Source organism: Girardinichthys multiradiatus, chromosome 20, assembly GCF_021462225.1.
Source record: "Girardinichthys multiradiatus isolate DD_20200921_A chromosome 20, DD_fGirMul_XY1, whole genome shotgun sequence".
In the NCBI taxonomy this organism is placed as follows: Eukaryota; Metazoa; Chordata; class Actinopteri; order Cyprinodontiformes; family Goodeidae; genus Girardinichthys; species Girardinichthys multiradiatus.
The window spans coordinates 14,608,036-14,629,601 of NC_061812.1; the positions used below are offsets into that span (position 1 = coordinate 14,608,036).

General features: G+C 35.3%; 1 protein-coding gene across 2 annotated transcripts in view; it reads right to left on the reverse strand.

Moving 5' to 3' along the window:
* Positions 1-21,566, reverse strand: part of LOC124857508 (cadherin-22-like) — a 237,765-nt gene that overhangs the window by 151,240 nt on the left and 64,959 nt on the right. For both annotated transcript variants that reach the window (XM_047348787.1, XM_047348788.1), the window contains exon 2: positions 17,769-17,886. The gene's annotated coding sequence lies outside the window, so the exon portion shown is untranslated. The remainder of the gene's footprint in view (positions 1-17,768; positions 17,887-21,566) is intronic.

Genomic DNA, 21,566 nt, shown 5'->3' on the forward strand with positions numbered 1-21,566 from the left:
TAGGTATTCCTCTCTATTCTCTATTAACTCTACTGCAGTCAGGCTTCGGCTGCCAATCACAAAACACTGCTGAGGGAGAAGAGAGGAGCAGACACAAGGACAAGGGCATAAAGACACCGGAACACAGAAACCTAAGCAAAACATACCAGAGAGAAAGTAAGACAGGGTGGATTAATTGCTGCAGTTATTAGAAGAAAAAAAGAAAAGAAAAACACTGAAAGATGCAAAGATTAAAAAGCTTTTAGGGCTAATAGAGGCTACATCAGTATCCAAATAGGGTTGAAGGTAGGGTTTGCTTGCTTCTAGGGAAATGACTGAAAAAGAAGATAACAATATTCTTTTTTTTTCTCGTTCCTATATGTCTGTGGTAAAGATAAGAAAACAAAGACTTGAAGTATGCAGAACATGCTGCACTAATTGGAGCCAGAATAAACCAATGACTTGAGAGGAATGAAAGGTTAAACGTGAAGAAATGTTGTAAATATAACTGACATAATACAGGTAGATATGAAAATGAACATTTACTCGCATGAGACAACCCAGATCTAAAGCGAGGTGTTATTAATGAAATGTTTACAGAATGATCTTAGCCTCCGTAATAAAGCCCCTGCTGAGAAAATCATATCATTTAGTTGCAAGGGTACACAAAATAAAGATAACAGAGACTGTTAAAACAAACATAAAGCCCCTAAAATACATTCACTGAATAATTTCAGCTGTTTAGCTAATAGCTAATATTAATAAGTAACCATCTCACTGCTCAACTAGAGTTTAATTCAAAATCACTGTTTTTCAATCTACAGCAAAAGCTCTTCATTAAAAACACAAAAAATAACTAAATGTCATTTTAAGAATATGTCAAAATATGCATTATATTGACTTTACCTTGTGTCCAAGATTTGAATGGATTGTGTGCTTATGAAAAAAAAAAACAATGACTCTATAGAAACCCTGTGGAAAAGAGAAGGGCTTGCATGTTTTCACAGAGGAATACCTGAATGCTTTTGATAATCACTTGAATAGCAGTCATCTTATAGGCAATTATAATTAATCCCATAAACATTCATCAATTCACACCAGTGGCCTTAGTGAAATCTAGATCGAGAAATCAGTTACTTTTGTGTTCTTACATTATTTGCTAATGCCTTTCAGAAAGTCATGTGAAACAAAAAAGAAAAAGAAAACGTTCATTTGCCTGTTCTCTCCATTTGACCAATCTGCAGTTATGCAAACACCAACAAGCACTGAGCAATTAAGCAAACCTCTGAGCCGTTCAGAGAGCAGTTGTATTATACTTAAATTGCACACAGGTGGGCAGGTGGTTTACTAAATAGGTGACTCCTATTATTTAGATTGGAGTAATGAGGGCTGAATCTAAACAATATTTTTTTTTTCTTCTCTAGGCTTCAAAGCTTTGCAATACCTCATGTTCTATCACATAAAATCAAAACCAAAACAACAATAAGAAAAAGTTGTAGTTTTTGGCTCCCATGTGAAAGACCTATGAATGCCACTGTCAGAGGGTTTATAGATTCTTCCTGAAAGTCACCGTAGCTGAAGTCAGGGAAGTGAACCAGCAACCTTTTGGTCTCAAGCCATCTCCCATGCCTCTGACCCATGGCAAAATCAAACAATTTATTGTTAATTTACTCATATTTAAATGTGTAATTACAGCAAATGGTAAAGCACTAACATGCTTTTTATAAGACTAATTCAAAATGACATTTATGGCAATAAAACTATAAACATTATCAATAAAGTCATTAAGTTGTTTCTACAATGAAAAAGCTGAACCAGCTAAAGAAAACAATATGTTTTTAGCTCCTAAGAGCTGAACAAGCTGAACAAATAATCTGCCCTCACTGACAAAATAAAATATAATCAACAGATTAGCACCATTAAGAGTTGAGGATTTTCTAAACTAATAACCTACATAGAAGAAAAACATGTTACTCTCCTTGAGAAATGCTCACCTTTTCTCCTAAACACTCTCTAGACATGCTTTTATGTTACAGATGCTTTGATGGACCCATAAGAATTGGCACTAGGTACACTCCTATGTATCATTTCTTACTCTGGGTAAATGTTTCAGTGATTTAAATTAGCAATGCTGTTTGTTCCTGTGCAATATTAGTTCTGAATTAAGAATATAAATGTGGTTAGAATGAGGGAGGTTTTTAACACATACTAGTCAGCGCCCAAGGCTGTTTGAGTCATAAGATCCAACCATTAGCAACCCTACAGTTTGTGAACAAAAGAAACAGGTTTCCATTCCTTTATTTTACTTTTTCATTTTGAGATTCTATAATAAGTGAACAGATTGAAAAACTGACTGATAGATTAAATAAACTTTCATCATTGCTGTAGATTAGTAGAATTATTTTTACTTTGCAAAGTGTGTATAATGGATTTTTGGTAAAAACTGTGTCAAAACTATATGTGAATTCACAGCTAAGAGGGAGACAGGCTGTCCAATATTTTACATATTTGAATGTAATTTATATGTATGCTTATTTCTGCAATCATTTCCCATTATCCTTACACTGAAGATGATGCAAAAATGGAGCAAAAAGAAAAAAAAAGGCCAAATTATCAAAATAATAGTAAATTGCCAGACTATGGTACTAGGCAATATTAGGCAAATTGAAGACAGACAAAACAAAAAAGGCAGCTACAGAACAATGTGTCAGGAACAATCTTTAAACAACAGTTTCAGTTACAGAATATCTGAAAGAAAATCCTGGTTTACTAATTTTTTGTGAATGCTGGAGTGCAGGTAAAGCAGTTAGGTGATGTTGCATGTTTACTTGGTGCTTTCTCTCATTCATTAAATAATGAATGGATGTTTGTTTGTTATTTTACAACAAAAAAACAAACATCCAGTTTGACTTGGAAAAATAAAACAGTGCGTTCAGAGAGCTGGCTGTTAAAGATATAAATATATTTTATTTGGACTTAAATGAAAACCTAAACCAGTAAACCTGAATCAGTGTATATTAAAAAACTAAAACTTTGAGAATTTAGCTCCAAAAGATATTAGCAAGCACTAACCTAACCTTTGTCTCTTTATAGGAAATTTCAGAAGCAGCTACAGAGATGTTGGAAGAATGCTATGACAAGAATACTAAACACTTGAGTCCAGTCAGAAAAATAACATATTTTAAAAAGCAAAATAATTGGACTGCATGAAGTATAGTATCAGCGATACAATTTTGTTTTTTATGCAATATTATATACATTTTGTATAAACCTCTCTGTGATGAATGAATGTAATAAAAAAAGATTGATCAATTTTATTTTAATGTTTTCTTCTTTTTTAATTACTGATTTGGACTACTGTGAGATGTGCTCTGAGCCTTCTTTACTATGGCACAGTTAAAGGATCAAAATTAAGACTGCCACAAAATAAACAGACAGGTTTTAGTTTTGCCAGCCATAGTAATGATATATATTAGGGGTGGGAATGTTTAGGCACTTGGTGAATCGATTCAATTACAATTTTGAAGGCCAAGGTGCCATTATAAATCGATTAATGGCAGAACATTGTACCTTCTAGAGACTATAGACCCTGGCTATGAGGGATATATACACCCGTCCAGTAGGGCTTCTGCTGCTGGGTTTCTGACCACCCCACAAAAGAAAGTTCATTTCAGTCGCTTACATCTCGGATTTCATTCCTTCGGTCATGATTCACATTACATGAATGCAGGTGATGGAATTCAGATATTTGCTTTTTGACTGCTATTGTCCTTTTTTTCTTTTTTTTTGACCAGGCTGCAGCAGTGCTTGCATTACTGCAGACAAGCCCCCAATCTGTGAATCTATCTTCCATTAGATATGTGAGCTACTCTGCATGAGGCAGACTGAACCCTGACCCAAAGCAAGCAGTCGACCTTTTCCAGATTGAGAACCATGGCTTCTGACTCAGAGGAGTGCATTCTGAAAGTAATAGCTTGATGATGCCACCCTCCTGTCCAAAAGTATACCTTAATATTGCATTCATAAACGGATTAGTGACAATGCCACAGCAGTGTTCGAGTTGCACTGTTAACATACTCAGATTAAACCTGCTGCTTTAGGCATACAAGGCACACATAGCCCTTAAAAGCAATCCAGGTACCCCATACTCCAGCAGCAAAAAAAGAAATACCTCGCAGGGCATGGTCCCTGAAAAAAAAAAAAAAAAAAAAAAAAGCACACAAACAGGACAACCAAACTCTTAAGACTACCTCAGTAATTTCACGATGATAAAGATCTGGTCCACTATTCCATGAGCAGAAAGAAAATCAGACTGGTCCTCCTGGATCCAAAGCTTCACAATCAGTTAGTCTCCTCTCCAACACCCTAGAGTAAACCTTCCCAGGGTGGCTGAGGATGATGACCACCACCTTGTCTGCCACTCTGCAGTTTGTGTTCCAATCCTCTATATGATGCTGAAAAGGTCTATCAACCTTGAATCCTCTACAATGTTCAGATCCTTCAGCATCATGAGCCAAATCTCATCCACCTTTAGAACCTTGCAACAGGAGAGCTTTTTAACTACCTCAGTCATTTCTGCCTTGGTAATGGACATGGCTGCCATTCAGTCTTCAGATCTACTTCTTTCACCAGGGACATAGTGACTGGATTGTGAAGATCCTTAAAGCACTGAGTCCCGGTCCGCATTGCCCTCCAATTTTCCAGAATTTCCTGGAGGCCAACCAAAGGTTCTTCTCCTTCACTTTTCTGAATATATTCAAACTAGGATATCACATATGTTTTTAAAAGCAGCAAAAATGACCTACTTACCTTTAATAAAATGCTATTCCCCTGTTATTGTGGCCCACACAGACAACCTGCCTTTGTATAGCATGTGATGTTTTACCCATTTTATGATTCCTCTAGGAAAAATGTGTGATTTGCTAACTATTAAAAAAGGAACAGAGAAATAAGAACTATTACTTTCATAAGACACATTTGGTGTCACAGATTTAGTCTCCTGCTGTCTGACATGACAGTGAGCCAAGTCTGTACTGCTTTCACAGAGTGAGGAGGTGGTACTTGTTTGTTCTCTTTGTCTATCGCAGATTGGTAAACACGTGTGCCTGTGCTCTGCATGAAAATCATCCGGGGAGCCTGCTCAGCCCTGTCTGCTTAGATTAATTCTTAACAGGTCAAGGTCAGACACATTACAACAATGCCAGGCAGGTAATAAGCATGTCTGAAGATTTTGAAAGCTCTAATTTAATTCCTATAGAGTAATGTGAAGCGGCCGAGTGATAGAACGGGCTGAGAAAATGAGTGAGAGGCAAAGAGGAATAGGGATAGACGAGAGGTGAAGCAGATAAAGTAACAGTATTCCGCCACAGGACCTTGTCACTGCACCGCTAATAGTTTTTCCCTCTAACCTCCCCGGCACATTTGAATGTGGCAATCAACTTCATTAGAGATTTAACTAAGGCATTAGAGTAGAGGACACAAAAATAACATATTACAACTCATGTTTTTGCTTCAGAGCAAACACATTTTTGAGACAGCAAGAGACATAAAGAGCAAGACTAAACTTTTGCAAAATAAATATTTTTAAGCTGGGCATGACGTTGAGTTAACACAGGGAAACAACATTATGCATTTGCTGTTGTGTCTTACGGGACCTGTGCTCAGCCTTTTTTCTTGTTGTTTCTACGAACCATAATGGCCTCATATATCCTGGCACGCCAGAGTTGTTAGTGATGATTGCAACTGGGAATTGAAAATCTCTTGAACATCTCTTTACAAACAACAGATAACAGTGCAGATAAAAGAAGGTTGGCTGGTTTTGACCCAAAGAAATACTGCTAAATCCATATTAGTTTACACTATGTCCTTAATAAACTAATATGTTGAAACACCTAAAAAGTTGTTTTTTGTAATTAATTTAATAACTTTATTCTGTCTTTATTTGGAAATCCAGTTGGATTTGCCTTAGTACTAGTATGTACAAAATCTGTGATTTTTTTCTATTTCAAAATTATTTTGGTTAATATTAAAAGCAGATATTTTCTGCTGTTTCATTTTGTAGTTCTTCATTGGTGGAATCCGCTTAGGTTTGCTTTCTGAATGTTATGACTTGTGTAGCGTTGACGTAAGCATGATCCAGAAAACAAGACTTGAGCATGATTAGAAAATTTTTCCGCAAGGAATAAACAGAACAGGTGTGTATATATGGAGTGTGAACCAGGTGAAGCAAGACAGATTAACTAGGTGCAGGTGAACCGAATAAACTTAATTGATAGGAGAGAACAAACGTGACTGGAGCAAAACAGGAATTCAAGAATACAAACTAATAGAAACATAACTAGAAAAACATGAAACAAAAGCATAACCAGATCCAAAAACTTAACTTGACAACACATGAACTAGAAGACAAAAACTAAAGCATGACTAGGAAAATAAATAGAAACATGATTGAAAACCTTAACTGTGAAATAGACCAACAAAATCCCAAAACACCCACAAATCATAACAGTGAATCTGAGTCACAACATTTTCTATGGAGTAGCCTTGTCATTGCTATCATTGTTACATTCACAACACCTTTTCATTTCTGTTCTTGCCTTGATTTTTTTTTCTCAATGCTAAATACCATCTGCCATCTTGAGAATAATAGGCAGGCTAATCAACTCAAATTAGCCATCTTAATATGAAACCAGGCCCTGAAAGTGTGCAGGTTTTTGTTGAGTGTACAGGTCGACTTTCCAATCGAAGGCTGAGAGTGCTTGGCTCCATTTGACAACACTAACAACACACCTGACACAGAATCCCTCATGTTCTACCAATTAGTGGAACATGCAATTAACATGATATATTATTACTGATTATAAGGAAAAATAATTGATGCCCAACTAATGTGGCCAGTAGTTGTCCTCATTTGTAACTTGAAGGTAAGATTTCAAAACATGGTCATGAGTGGGAATAATTTATTTATTAATGGCTTACGGTAACAACTAGTCTGGGTAAGACTGGGAAAGAGTTACATTTTCCACAGAGCTTCAATACATAAGTTTTAAGTATAATGTCTTAAATACATTTTTTTTTCAAAACATCAGAACAGACAACAAAAATGATAGATAGGAAAACAAACTGTGATGACAAATAATACAAATTACAAACACCTGTGATTTACTACAATCATCATGGAAGTTTTACATCTAAAAACAGAAGCAGCTCCTAGTGTATTTATGCAATGGTTTAAGTTCCCTCATATGAAAATAACAACTGGTAAAAGAAAATATTTTTTTACATGCTAACATGTGTGCTTCTTCTATCACTATCATAATATTTACTGTTGTACTGTATGGAATTACATTGAACATAACATGAAAGTAAGGAAATGTATTTGATTTGTTTTTGTTGTAACAAATACTTCTTGGCAATACTTCCCTTTAAAAAGTGCTACATGTGTAAGGAAAATTAATGTCAGGGTTAACCAGCAAAGCTTAGTATACAGGTTGAGCCCAAGCTAATCCCACAAGTGTTCAAATTGGGGAGGTGATTAGTTATAGACCCTACTCTGTGTGGGCATGTGCTGTCTTCTTGGTCTCATTAATTCTGACATAATATAGTGGTAACTATCTAAGAACAATTATCACATATCGCATCTAATTTCTGCTACATTTGTTTAGCATAATCCGATTTTTGGAGAAAATTAGTTATTGAAATATACTGTATATAAATTATTCGGATTTGTAAATGATGTCAATTTATAAAATACAAGTTTTCAGTGTTTAATTTCTGTAAAAAAATGTTTCATATTTAAAAATGTTTCATATTTAAGAAGACAAAAAAGAAAGGAAGCAGGGAAAAAAAACACAGAGGCAAACCATCAATAGATCCATACCCGTAATGATGTGTCTAACCACAGAATGAACTGCTCCCGCGGGGGGCCAGCTGGTCGTTTCATTTTAGGGCCACACGTGCACTCCAGCAGCAAACATTTATCACAGAGCAATGGGATGTTATGGACTCTGGGAGAAAAGAGCGATGTGGATCACACACACACACACACACACACACACACACACACACACACACACACACACACACAGAAAGGTTTACACTAGGACACACTTGCTACAAAAGCTGATGCATGAAAAACAAAGCCCCACACATACACTGTAAGGCCTTAAACTAATGCCTGTGTACTTCATTCTTCTCCTTGCTCACACACGGGCTCCAACCCAAGGGCCAGAGGGAGTCTAAGGAAAAAAAATAGTCACAGCTGCTAGCCATATAATGATAACCTGCCGCCTTAATAGCCCTCCAACTAACAGTAGGGTGCTGTGGCCTGTCACCGAAACAATAGCAGAGAAGTTTTCGGTGGCCAGACTGTGTCACAAGGTAAACATTTGGATTTTGGAATATTTGCATTAATAAAGTTCTGGAATCTAGCTAAGCTTAAACATAGATGTGTCTTTTCATATGCCAAAGTTTAATGAGTTGCTTTGCATTTTATCATATAGTATCACCGCCTTTATTTTTAAATAGTTCCATAATTACCCCCAGGAATTGAACATTTTTAACTAAAAAGGCTAAAAGTTCTCTTACATGTTGGATTTGGATTATTAATAAGGTTATCCACAAAGATTCTGGATGCAGAGCAAAATAACTCACTAGAGAATAACTAATGTTTCATATTAATGTACAAGATTGTGTCAGGGGACATTATGATACAGATAACCAGTTTTAATTTTCACATTTAACTCAACTAATTCTATTACCTATTATCATATTTAAGTTTAGACTGATTTTTTTTTTTTCATTGGTATCAAAATCTGCTGATTGCCAAATGTGGTATGTGCTTTCTTTTTTGTTGCCTAAATGTTCAAAAATATTGAAATATATAAATATTCTTATTTTAGGATAAAATTATTAAGTATAATTTACAAGATACAATTATTTTTCTGGTGAAAGGAAAATATAGCAAAGCTATATTAATAACTTCTACCAATAATGTATTTTTCATGTACAGAAAATGATCCCCTTTCAAAAATCCATTTGGAAAGAGATTTTTGCCAGTACCTTCTGAATGCAAGCATTAGCTTTTGCATGTTTTTCTTACAACACATGACAGTCATTACACAAGCTACTTCATGGGCATGGTAATTGCTGCCAGCTCAAAGACTTGAAGAAACCTGCCATGATTCTTTGGAAGAGGTAGAAATAAAATAAGCCTCCTATAATGAGAGTCTAATTTGTGCCGAGCTTAAACACTCATGCTTAAGCAACACAATTTATCCGCTGTAGGGATTAGACCATGTAGGTATTGAGTTAAATTCCACTTTTCTTGTATACCAATTTCTGTAGAGTGAGCAACTGAAGTCATAATGTTACATGCTTATGGTGTGTCACACTTTAACTAATCAGATGCATACATCGTCTTATTGCTAACAAAGGGGACTTTGAGGGCCGCAGAAATCTTCTAAAATCTTTCTGGCTGGGTTAAACAAACATTTCTTCCATTTATGTTTTTTAGGTCTCCTGGGTAGTGCTCTATGTTCTGATAAGAGAACAGAATAATGCATTTTTATCAAACAAGCATCTGATTTAGAGGCTTTCCAGATGGAAGAGATGAAGAAAACGTATGACTGAACATACCAAGCATAAAAAATGGGTTAGCCAGTGGTGAATGAAACTACTACATAATGAGGTATATCAATCTGCTAAGATCAAGTAAACATGTACACAGCTTATATACATAAAAATATGATGTTAGCATATGTTCAGTTGATATGCAAGTCTTTCGTACTCTCTTTCCTCATGCATCCTCATTACAATTATATAAGAGAAGAAAAAAAAAAAGAATTTGAAAAACTGGGCTGAGCAGATGAGAAAATAAAAATAAACTTTGTTGATCAAGGGAATTTCTCCCTTATTTGGAAGCAAAATAATTGTGAAATAAGACACCAAGTGCCATTTACTCAAAGAGAAAAAAGAAAAGCAGTGAAACAAAAGATAAAAAAAAGATGCAAGAGTTAGAGGGATGGAGGAAGACCCAGAGGCATCGGCTCAGTGATCATTTGTGCCGCATACTTTCCACTAGTGGCACAAGACTCAATCAAATTCTCCTCATTCTTGCCCAGGCATTAGCTTAGCAAGCAGAGACCTTCTTTCGTTCCCTCAATTAAATGCCCACCCACACATAATCAACGACTGTTTTGTCCACAGATCAATAATGGGCCTGTTCATTAAAAGTCCCTATGCCTCCTCAAAGATCCCTTAAGCACCGTCACCTCTGCGGAGGTGCTAAACAGAATATACGTTGAGGTAGATTTCTGTGGCTTGTACAAGTCAGCGAAGTAAGTCAAAGAGGTAATGAAAGCTAAAAAATACATGAAAAAAATTTTGATGACAACTTGTAGCATTTTATTCAGCAATTCTTTGTTAAGGGAAAGTTCATAAAATATGTTGAATAAAAGTAGCAAGAAAGACTGATCATGCATAATATTAGGATCACATGCCTAAATTTGTGTTTGTCCTCCCTTTTGTTGCTAAATCACCCCTGACCTAATGAAGCATGGACTCCAATAGTTCCCTGAAATAGGGGCTGTGACACCAAGATGGTCGCAGGAGATCATTAAAAGGGTAAGTTCGGATTTTTAATTAACCTGTATTAGAGAAATGTTTCATCACCGTGAGCTTGTAGAAATGTAAATTAAATAACAGAGTGGTGGCAGGCTAACTGTGGTGAAGTGTAGAGCCGCCACCTCATCAATACAAAAATAGAGCTAAATTATGTTTTAACGTAAAAACTTCATTGCACAAAACAATATTTTTTCATGTTTGTACAATATACTATCATGTTATTTCAATATATCTTCAAATTTGAACAATGTGATTTCTTGTTTTTACAACATACATATTTATCATGTCCCAACTAAAAATTTTCACATTTGTACAATATTAAAACTATATGAATGTGACAATGTTTTTGTGCAAATGTCAAAAGCATTGTTAGGACAACATGTTTTCTCATTAGAACAAGAAACATTTAATGTTCAGCAACATCATCAATAGCTACATTTAAACATATTTCAAATGGCTTCAGTTTGTCATAGGAGTCAACATTCAACTGTCATTTGGGCTAAATTGAGGCCAACTTTCTTTTGTTCAACCCTGTATGGGTCCAGATATTTCTATCTCAGAACTCTGCGTGACAACGTAACCTGCCAGAATGTGGTTTAGGTGGTGTAGTTTATATCAATAGAGCTTCCTGTGTCGCTCCAGTTGATCAATAAAAGTTGCTGCCACCTCAGTCGTATCAGACCTGTTATTCCTCCTCTGCAGTCCATTGTGTTTTAAGTTTATTCTTATGGTATGCATGATTATGACAACGTAATCTAAGCTGCTCGATAAAGGCAAAATCTCTTCATGGATCAATCCAAGCATAAAATAGGACTTAACTAGCTTGAGTAGACAAAACATTTTCTGGGACACTTATCTGTAACGTAATTATAATGTTTTAAGGTAAACATATATTATGGTGTAACATAAAACAGAATCATGTTGTAATTCTTTATTGTTCTAACAATATAATCTCATGTAAAATACACAATCACATTAGTACAATATAATATTTATATTGTGAGAACGTTAAAACATGATAAATGTGTAAAGTATATTGTAATACCATGGCGCTATATTGTTCAAAAATGGAAAATATAACATCAAAATGTTTATTTTATAATGTGATATAGCTACATTTTTCTTTTGCTTGGGTGGCAGCTCTACGCTTTTGTAGCTAACCAGCTAGCCAGACAGACATCCTGTTTCATCTTGATCAAGGATAACCATTTATCTGAAAAGATTGTACATGGTCTACAACAATTAGGTATGTGATATGTGTCAAAGTATCCAAATAAAACTCAAGGTTTTCAAGCCCTAACCATTCACCGGCTTGCCATCTTTCAAAGAACATTTTGCTTCAAAGAATCAAGTAAGTGATCCCACTTGCAGCAGACCATCCAAACAAAAGTTTTATGGTTCAAACCACGCAACTATCTTTGTTTGTTTGCGGTCCAGTTCTGAAGCTTATGTGCCCATTTTTGGTGGATTTGGCAGTGGACAGGGATCAGGATAGGCACTCTGGGTAGTCTGTGCCTATGCCGGCCCACTGTCCCAATTCACAAGAGATGCAACGGTGGAGACACACTGACCCAGTCTTTTCGTCATCTCTGTCTAACCATTGTCAGACTCACTCAAATCCATTTTTCTTTTTGTTTTGCTTTTAATGATGAAGAGATAACCAATGTCATTCACTTAATCTAGTAGTTGTCTTAATCTTATGCCTGATTGGTATATTGCAATGATTACCCTATCATTTACAGTTCTCACAACAACCCTGTAGCCAACAATTACCACCAAAAGTCTGCCTATTACTTCCTAAAGGATACAGATCAATAAACAGAAAGAGGAGTTAGATTTTGTTAGAGCATGTCTTACTGCCAGCCACCTGTCAGAGCTAAAACACCGAATGATTGGACCAAACATTGGTTTTGAGGATACACAGAACGAATATAAACCCAAACACATATTTTTTTTTGTATGCTATACTGTTGCCTCTCAGCTCTCCCATCTGTCACTGAATCACAACGTCTCTGGAGATGGATAACAGGTTTTAAACACACAGCACTCTCATACTTGGCAATGTTTTTATTGTGCTTTTATCACCCGTCTCAAGTACTATCTTAGAACAACAGTGTACCACTAGCTACCTTTTTTTTTGCACTACTGTAGCCAGAAACTGGTTGTCATTTTCAAACGTCACCATATTGCGTTAGTAGTTTCTTTATCTTTGCTTTATCTTAGGTTTTATTTTATTTATTTTTTTTATCCTAAACCCACCCCGACCCCAATGCTCTGAGAATCTGAGAATCAGCAAACAGATTGACCAGATAGCCTTCATACAGGACAAATGTCAAGAGATATTTTCTTTTAAATGATTTTAAGCTATTGACATGCTCTTTTTATGTGATGTTTAGATCTATGTATTTTTACATAGACTATGTGCAAAGTTGTGCACTTTAAATGAAAAACGGTAAAGGTATTGGAGAGAAAATCAAAATCTTCATGACAGAGGCAAAAAAAAAAAAAAAACACACACACACACACACACACACAGACTAAACTAAATTGGCAAACATCTCATAAAACACAAATATTTTCTTCAGCTGCCTGTAATTTTCCCACCAAATTTGTCAGAGCCAATTCAGAATCCTTTCATCCATGGTCAGTCTTGCTGCAGATGGATTCCCTTGAGTAACATCTGGCATTCTCTAAGCTGTGCACATCCCCCCATTCACTCTCTTGCTTATAAGCTGGTGTAAAATTGCCCCTTTGAAACAACTCCACAGTGGATTCCTCATTCAGTAAAAATCTGTCTTTATTTTTTCATAATGTGCAAAACACCATCACATAAGTTTGCTCTGTCTGTTTCTTTAAACTGACAAATGTGGCAGAATGGCTTTGAATTTCTCAGCTCCCATTGGTATGATGTGTGCCAGTCTCCTGGATTATGAGACATATGGAGGCGTGTGAGCACACACGCATGAGCAAATAAATTCAAGAAGTCTAACATAGTTATACAGGCAAGGCTCACAGACAGTGGAATTGGAGAAACTAATGAAGTCATAACTGTACTCACACATTAAATATTGGTATACTTTAAAGGGTGGCACATAACACATTTACTGAACTAAATCGGGAAATAAGCTTCTAAAAGCCTATAAGAAAATCTACAATTATTCAGCTCATACATTTTGGCTTAATATTATTATTTTAATTTCAAGTAGTTAATCTGGATCTAGACTTGTAATGCCACAAAGATTTTCTAGTCTAAGGCAAACTGTCTCTAAAGATTGAATTAGAATATTCACTTATTGGTAAACATTTATAAAAAAACAAATAGAAATAAATTAAACAGATATGTCAACATATTTAGCTAGATGATTTGATACAAAAAACACTGCAACTACAAAATAACAACCATATCTCTATTTTATTCTTTATTATTTATTGATGCATTACAAAAATAGCAACAGCCAGTGTTGCAGTTGGACAAAATAAATCTGGTACAGAGAGATAGAAAACAGAGAGACATCAAAATATCCTTCTCAGTCAGACAGTAGATCTACTGCTGTCTGTCATGTGACCTGGGAACTATACCAGGTCAGTGTATGTGTAACATGTTTTAGTGATCAAAGCTTGCGTGAGTATGAAGTACCAACCTCTCAGTGTGCTCAGTAAGTCTGGTTTTGATCAGTGCTGAAGGATTTAAAGGAAGTAATATCTCATCCTGGCTTGGTACCAGTGACATACTTTTAACCCTGTTCCAACTCTTTGAACTGTCATTCCTCTCTGGGGTGAGGAAAAAGCACAATAATTTCTTTTTAAACAGCTTTATTGTATCCGTTGGTTTATGGTTCTGACATCTAATGTATATAGTTTTTTTAAACTATGATGGAACATTGTGTAAACACAAGAATCAAATCCTCTAAAAGAATAATAGACGTGTGCATTGATGCTAGTTCAACAAGACAGTTAACTTGACAATAAATTGAATCTTTGAGATCAGAAGTGACCTTGTTCTGTCCAAAAAACAGAAACAATAACTAAGCACTTTCAAACTGCTTTTGCACAAAAATAGTGTGCAAAAACAAATGGATGCAGCATTTAAGATTACATTTGAGATATCTAGCAACTTTAAAGATTTATGTCAATAACTGATGGTCAATAATTTGCTTCCAATAGTTTGTTTCATGTAACATTACTTTATTAAAATTGATTGATCTTATTACAAATAACATACAGCATTCCTTCACAGTTCCATTTTTGTTATTTTTAAGATAAAACACCTAAACTAAAAAATGAACCCTTGAAGAACCTTTGAGCTTAAACTGGGCTATATGTCTGTATGTGTGAGTGTAAAATTTAAGTTATTAAAATAGAAAAACACATGCCATCTCATGACAAAACGGGCATAAAAAAAAAACTTATAAAACATAATTATAAAAAAACAAAAAAACATTACTAATGTGGTTATATCTGAAGGTGTTGAAAGTATCAAATGCAGGGAAAATAAAAAATATGTATGTTACGTGTTTATTACAAATTTTTATTACCCTTTTTTGAGATGGTCCATTTTGGTAAACTGGGATTCCTTACTGTAATCCATTATTGACCTAGTCAGAGCTGTAATAACTTTATGCAAAATATTCTACCTTGTAACATTTTTTTAATTGCATATTTTCTGTTTTTCCTGAAAGTGAAACAAAATGTCTAAATTTTACATTTTCATCAGACCCTTTTGGTCCAAAGGGTAGAAAATATAAGAAAGGTTAAGCCTTGCATTTCTTAAAAACACCACAAATATAGATGCTAAAAAAATGTTACTTTAAAAAGTTAAAAGAAAATAAGTTATTTTGAATAAATTAGTACAATATGTTTTCAATCTTAGCAACAACAGTCATTGGCCTCTGGTTGATAATAGTAGTTTGTGAAATACACAAAAAATATTATATTGTTTTTAATCATTTATTTGAACTGTTAATAAAACCATTGGTCATATGACATTTTTTGGAGACAACAATCTTTTTAATTTTTATTTCAAATATATATTTTTTTTATATATTGCACTACTGTTATTCACAACAAACTTTACAACACATACAGGAAGACTTCGTACCCAACCATATGTAAACCAATTTAGTTCAATCTAATTATGATTCAAAACCCAATAAATGTATAAAAGTGCAAGATCCAATTAGTTACACAGTTCACTTAAATAAAAACTTTCTGTATCTAAGTAGATTGTACAAAATTATGACTTTGCAGCATTCCCTCATCCTTAGCGGGATGCTTTGCAATCTTGTGCTATTTTATAACCCAAACCCACTCCAATTATGGGAAGTTGTACTACATAACAATGGGTTGTGTGTGTACATTTTTCTTTTTGACTAAAGTCCCCCAATTTGTCTCATAATTCAAAATCAGTAATTGAACTGAGACCACAATACACTATTATGAATAGACTAATAATAGGTCAAAATGCTCAATCAAACCCCTAATCTCTTAACAAGTCATGTTACTTTTACCATTTGACTAACAGTTGTAATAGTCTTTATAACTATATTTTCTTCTGAATGAGTTAGGTGACACAAATGTTACTACAACGTTACTATAGCTGCTAAGAATTAATTTCTTACACTTGAGAGACACAACTGTATTTCATTTTGATGCTACTGTATATGGTTGTAAGTGTCAAGGTACAATGTCAGGCTTTAACAGGGCTCTGGTAGGTTTTCTTGTTTCATAATAAAAAATGTCAAAATATAACATAAAACTGGAAATATTTAGGTTCAAAATTATCGTCACCTTTAGTTTTTTTTTTTTTAAATCTATGTACCTATGTTCATTTTTGTTCAGAGGAAGGTTGCTTACCAATGTGCCATTCTTCTACTGCTATGTATTAAGCATCTTTACATTAAAAGTATTTTTTGATATGGCAGTCCCTTCTTAAGTAATATTATATGTTATAACTGGTAAATATTAAAGCATGCTTTAGGATGCTGAAAGAACATAACCTTGAACCAACAATATTTCTCTGGGAACCATATTTTAGTGTGAAATTTATTTCTCTAATTCTTTGATGAATCTTCTGTATCCAGAGGAATAAAACTTAAATTTAGAAATTGTATTTACTGTGTTGTGCTTGGTTTTAAAGTTTTGTTACAAACTCAAAAGCATTTATCATAGTTCTTTTTTCTTTTTTTGTCCACATGTTTTTTTAAGTGCAAAACACTATTTTCTGTATTGCATTTTAGCTAAGTGAGTAGAGTTCCCTATAAGGATTGGACTTATTTCTCCAGGACATTGACAGGCCATTTGGATTCATTTGGAAATATATGCACACACAAGAATACAAACAGCTGGAAAATATTACCACTTCCCCCACCGGATCTATCAGATTATATTATGCAGTACATTCAATTACATATGAGAGCAGATGGTGTAAACAAAATCAAACATGCATAATCTTGAGATTGGATCCTTCAGTTAGATATTAACTCAGTCAAAGGCCTGACACAGGAGTAGACATATTAAGAGGAGTCTGTAAGGTCAGTAAGCTTACTGACTCAGGGGTTTTATAAAAGTGGGGTAATCCAGAGGATATGCATGTATGTATTGTATATTACATTAAAAAACAAGCGAAATTCCACATACTGTACACCCAAACAACAACACACAAACACAGACACACAAATCTTCTACTCTCCAACAAACTTGGTTATTTAATCATGGCAATTAAAAACTGATTAGTCCAGATGTAATGCTGTCAAACAAATACGTGGTGAATGCAATAAAATGATATATTTAATTTAATTTAATTATTTTCAGATTTCCCTGCAATGCTCAGAATAAAACATAAACTTTAAAAATAATGTTGTTTTTTTTATTTATATCAGACCCAGATTCAAAAAACTAGATGTACAATCTTATAGCCTATCAACCGTTTTGTTGTGTGTGTGACACACAATAAAAGGTGTTAAAGTTGTAACACCAATGGATCAATTCGACAACAAATTTAAAGTACACTGATTTTCAGAGGGCAAGACATGCATGAAAGTAGATAACAGCTAAATAATGAACAAAAAGTCTGCTGGTCAGATTATTTGATTTGATTTGAGTTTCCAGTGACCTTTTTTTCTCCTAAGTACTCCATGGACCATGGTGTATGCAAATAACAGACTCACCGTTTCTTAGCCCGATGACCTTCCTGCCACTCTGCGTGAATGATGGCTCTCTGGACCTTCAGCTTGTCTCTACATTGCCATTCAACATTACTCCTGCTCCAACACTCTTCTTCAACTTCTAAAAAAGATAAATAAAACATACCCCAGAGTGAACTTCTTTGTTTTTTTTCTCAGTTAAAGTGAATAAATTCCCCAGTTAGATTTTAATCTGAGTGTTAAGGGGTAGGTGAGCGGATGGAGGAGGGAAAGGGGGGAGGCAATCTGCTAATGGAATGTGTAGAAAAATGGTGGGATGAAAAGGGATAATAAAATAGGCGAGAAAAAACAGACACCTTAGATCTGTCTGGAGAAAATAAGAGTGAGTTATTGGGCTGGCTGTAAAGTGGTTTAAACAAACACAATCATTAACTGCTTTCCTCATCTGCAGTACAAGGTTGAGAGAGGTAAGCTTCAGGACGGATGAGAATGTAGAGGAGGTGGAGTCTGCAATCTTAATTTAATTACCCGCTTCACCCCCCCCAGCCTTTCACAGACCCTTATAGTAGGGATCCCTTGAGATTGCATCGTAGCTGTTTGACTGTTAATTACTAACTTGAGTCTAATCACGCAAACTTGGTCCTAATGATTATTATTTTTAAAAAAATCCACTGTTACTCAGTTGCATTGTGAGTCTAGATTGCAAGCCAGAAACTCAGCAATTAAGGCCGTTTAATTTAGCAGAACATTATTTATCTCATGATTATCTAAAACAGAGGTCATTTTAGCTGACTATATGTTTATTTAGCTGACGCCTGCTGATTCCTTATTGGGGACAAGTGACCAAGAAACTTTAAGCAAGTCGTGGAAAATAACAGATCGTCTTGATTACCTTGCTGATTCCAAAATTATTTCAGAATTTTTTTCTGCCCATTTTTTGAAACATTTTTTATCCCCAATCATACATGTCCACAAGACAATTAGTTTTCTGCCTCTTCAAAAGTAGGCTATGTGTTATCTATTTTTTATGTCACAACAGGATAAAAACATCTTCAAATCACTGTTAATTGCACTGCATCCAAAAAAAGAGTGTACATGCAATGATGCATAACAGGATTATTTATAGCCTTAAACAACCAGGTTAAGCATTGATAGTCAAGAAGATTTTTGTACTGAGGCTGCTTGACTCTGCTATTTTCTCCTCAATACTGTTATAGGTTGGTAAACAAATATTTAAGTAAAAACAGCATATGCTGCATATCATCTGCTTTGGTTTACGTTTACCTGTGTAGCGTTTTCCTAACTGATTAATGTACATTTTACACTCAACATATTACTGAGTAAATAAGTTTAGGCTTACTTAATTTCCCAACTAAACAAAACCAAAGAAATAACAAAACTTTACCAACCAAGCAAATATTTTTCTCCATTAAGATGTCTGTTATTCCAACTCTCAAATGATCCAAAATACAGATACAGTATGTTCACATTTTACAAAGCCAAAAAAAACAAATGTGTTTCCTATCTTAAAATGTTGGTGTATTACATGGGTCTAAACTTAAGGAAATGGAGTGCCTTTTTGTGGTAAATCAAGCCCTGCCATGTTTTTGAAGTATATGTTTGTTGCTTTTGTCACTTCCCTGTTTTGTGACGTTTGTGTGTATCACCTTGATGTCACCATTTGTTTTTTGTTTTTGTTTTCAAAACTACATGATCCATTAGGTTTATCAAGAAATTATTAACTGAAATAATTAGAAAGTAGCTTGAAATGCTGTTGGTTCAACAGTTCAGCAATCAGAGGTGAGAAGATCCTTATCAGCGCGGAGTGCCTGCATAGCATCCTAAAAGATTAGGTAATTTATTACTTGCTGTGACATTTGTGTGGCATTTGGTGCCTATACCTAGCATCATAGCGTAATGACACCTTTGCTGCAGCAGTTTTTGACACGTCCAAAATGTGTTGTAGACTGGCTTAGCTGGTGATCATACATATTAGCAGCATCAGACATGTTAAAAAGCTCAACAAGCTGATAACATCTGTTCTTGGGACTGCTATGGAGACCCTGAGGCTGGTTGTGCATAGAAGAATGCGACATAAATGAAGAACATAATAGAAAACCCAGGCCACCCTCTTCTAGTGACTGTAATACATCAGACTGTCTTCAGTGAAAGTCTTCTTCGGATCCATTGTAATACAGACCCCTACAGGAGATCCTTCCTGCCCACAGCCATCACCATCTACAACTTCTTCTTTCAGGAAGTTTTAATAGGCAAGGCAAGGCAAGTTTTTTTGTATAGTACTATTGATACACAAAGCAATCCAAAGTGCTTTACAGGACACTGGGGAAAGAAAAAAAAATAACAAAGCATAATTGGAAAAGAATTACATGAATGAAAGAAAGAAAAGGTAAAATACATTTAATTTACCTTTGGGTAAAACCTATTTACTTTATAGGGGTCTTGAAAGGGTAATACATGCCTTTATTACCTTTAGACTAGGTTACAATAACTCTTTGTGCTGGGTTGGACAACTATCTACATTGCCTGCAGCTGGTCCACAACCCTGCTGCCCATTTGCTCACAGGTATCAACCAATGTGAGAACCTTACCCCCATTTTGTCCTCTCTGCACTGGTTGCCTGTATGTTTTAGGATTGATTTTAATTTTGGTTTTTAAATGTTTAAACCTTCAAACACCTCCTTACCTAACAGAGTTTTCACACCAGCACATTTCCAGAAGAAATTTGAGGTCAGAGCTACTGTTGCTTTTAGATATACCTAGGACTAGTCTTTTGACACGAGGAGGCAGATATTTTTCTATTGTTGTTCCCAAACTCTTGAGCAACCTTCCTCTGACTGTAAGGATAGCAAGTACCCTGAATGATTTTAAGTCTCTTTTAAAGACCCATCTTTTTAACTTGGCTTTTACTTCTAGTTGAGCAGAAATATCACGTTGTTCTAATCGTTATCGTGTGCAGTTCTGTGGGTGCTGCTCTGGTCTGTTGTGGGGAAAAAAAACACTAAACCAGAGAGCAAAGTTCTCGATTTACCTGTCCGTTACTATTTGCTATATGGATCATGACCGAAAGAATGAGATTCCCTACAAGCAGCAGAAATGACTTTCATCTCTGGACTCAGGATTTGAGATGGGGTAAGAATCTAAATTTGACTAGTCGTATGGAACCAGGGAGGGTATACCATTTTTCTTGATCCCACTACACCATTAGTCTTAAGTAAACTGGCAAACGCCTTGACCTTATTTTATTTTCATATCACTCACAAAAGCTTAATTTTTAAAATAGGACATGTAACAAAACCTCAAGATGTGTACATCACCACATTTCTCCTTGCATTACATTTATTGAATTAATCATGTACAACCCCTGAGAGCACATGACAGGGTCCTCTCTGCAACATCCATCTCAAATCCCATGCAGCTTTTCCACCTCCCAGTGTGTATATTTTTGCTGCATACTGAGGCTCTGAGGGTGTTTTACACTGATTCCCAGGAGGCAGGAGTCTATTTATACAGGATCTTAAAACAGGATAGTCTTAACGGGCCCAACATCCCAACCCCACCCTTACAGCAGCAGCAGCAGCTTTAGGTGGCAACATTGACACACCACCACATGATAGTCCAATCTAATCTTTTAATCGCTTCAGTTACTTCATGTCTCTGGGTGAGATGGGCCAAGCTAGAGGTGGGGATGAAATATCTTCTGCAAATATATGATACGATCCTGGAACACATAGGAAAAACACACAAACTCACAAGCTCACTTATACACACCATGCCACTCCACCCCACCCCCAGAGTGCTATG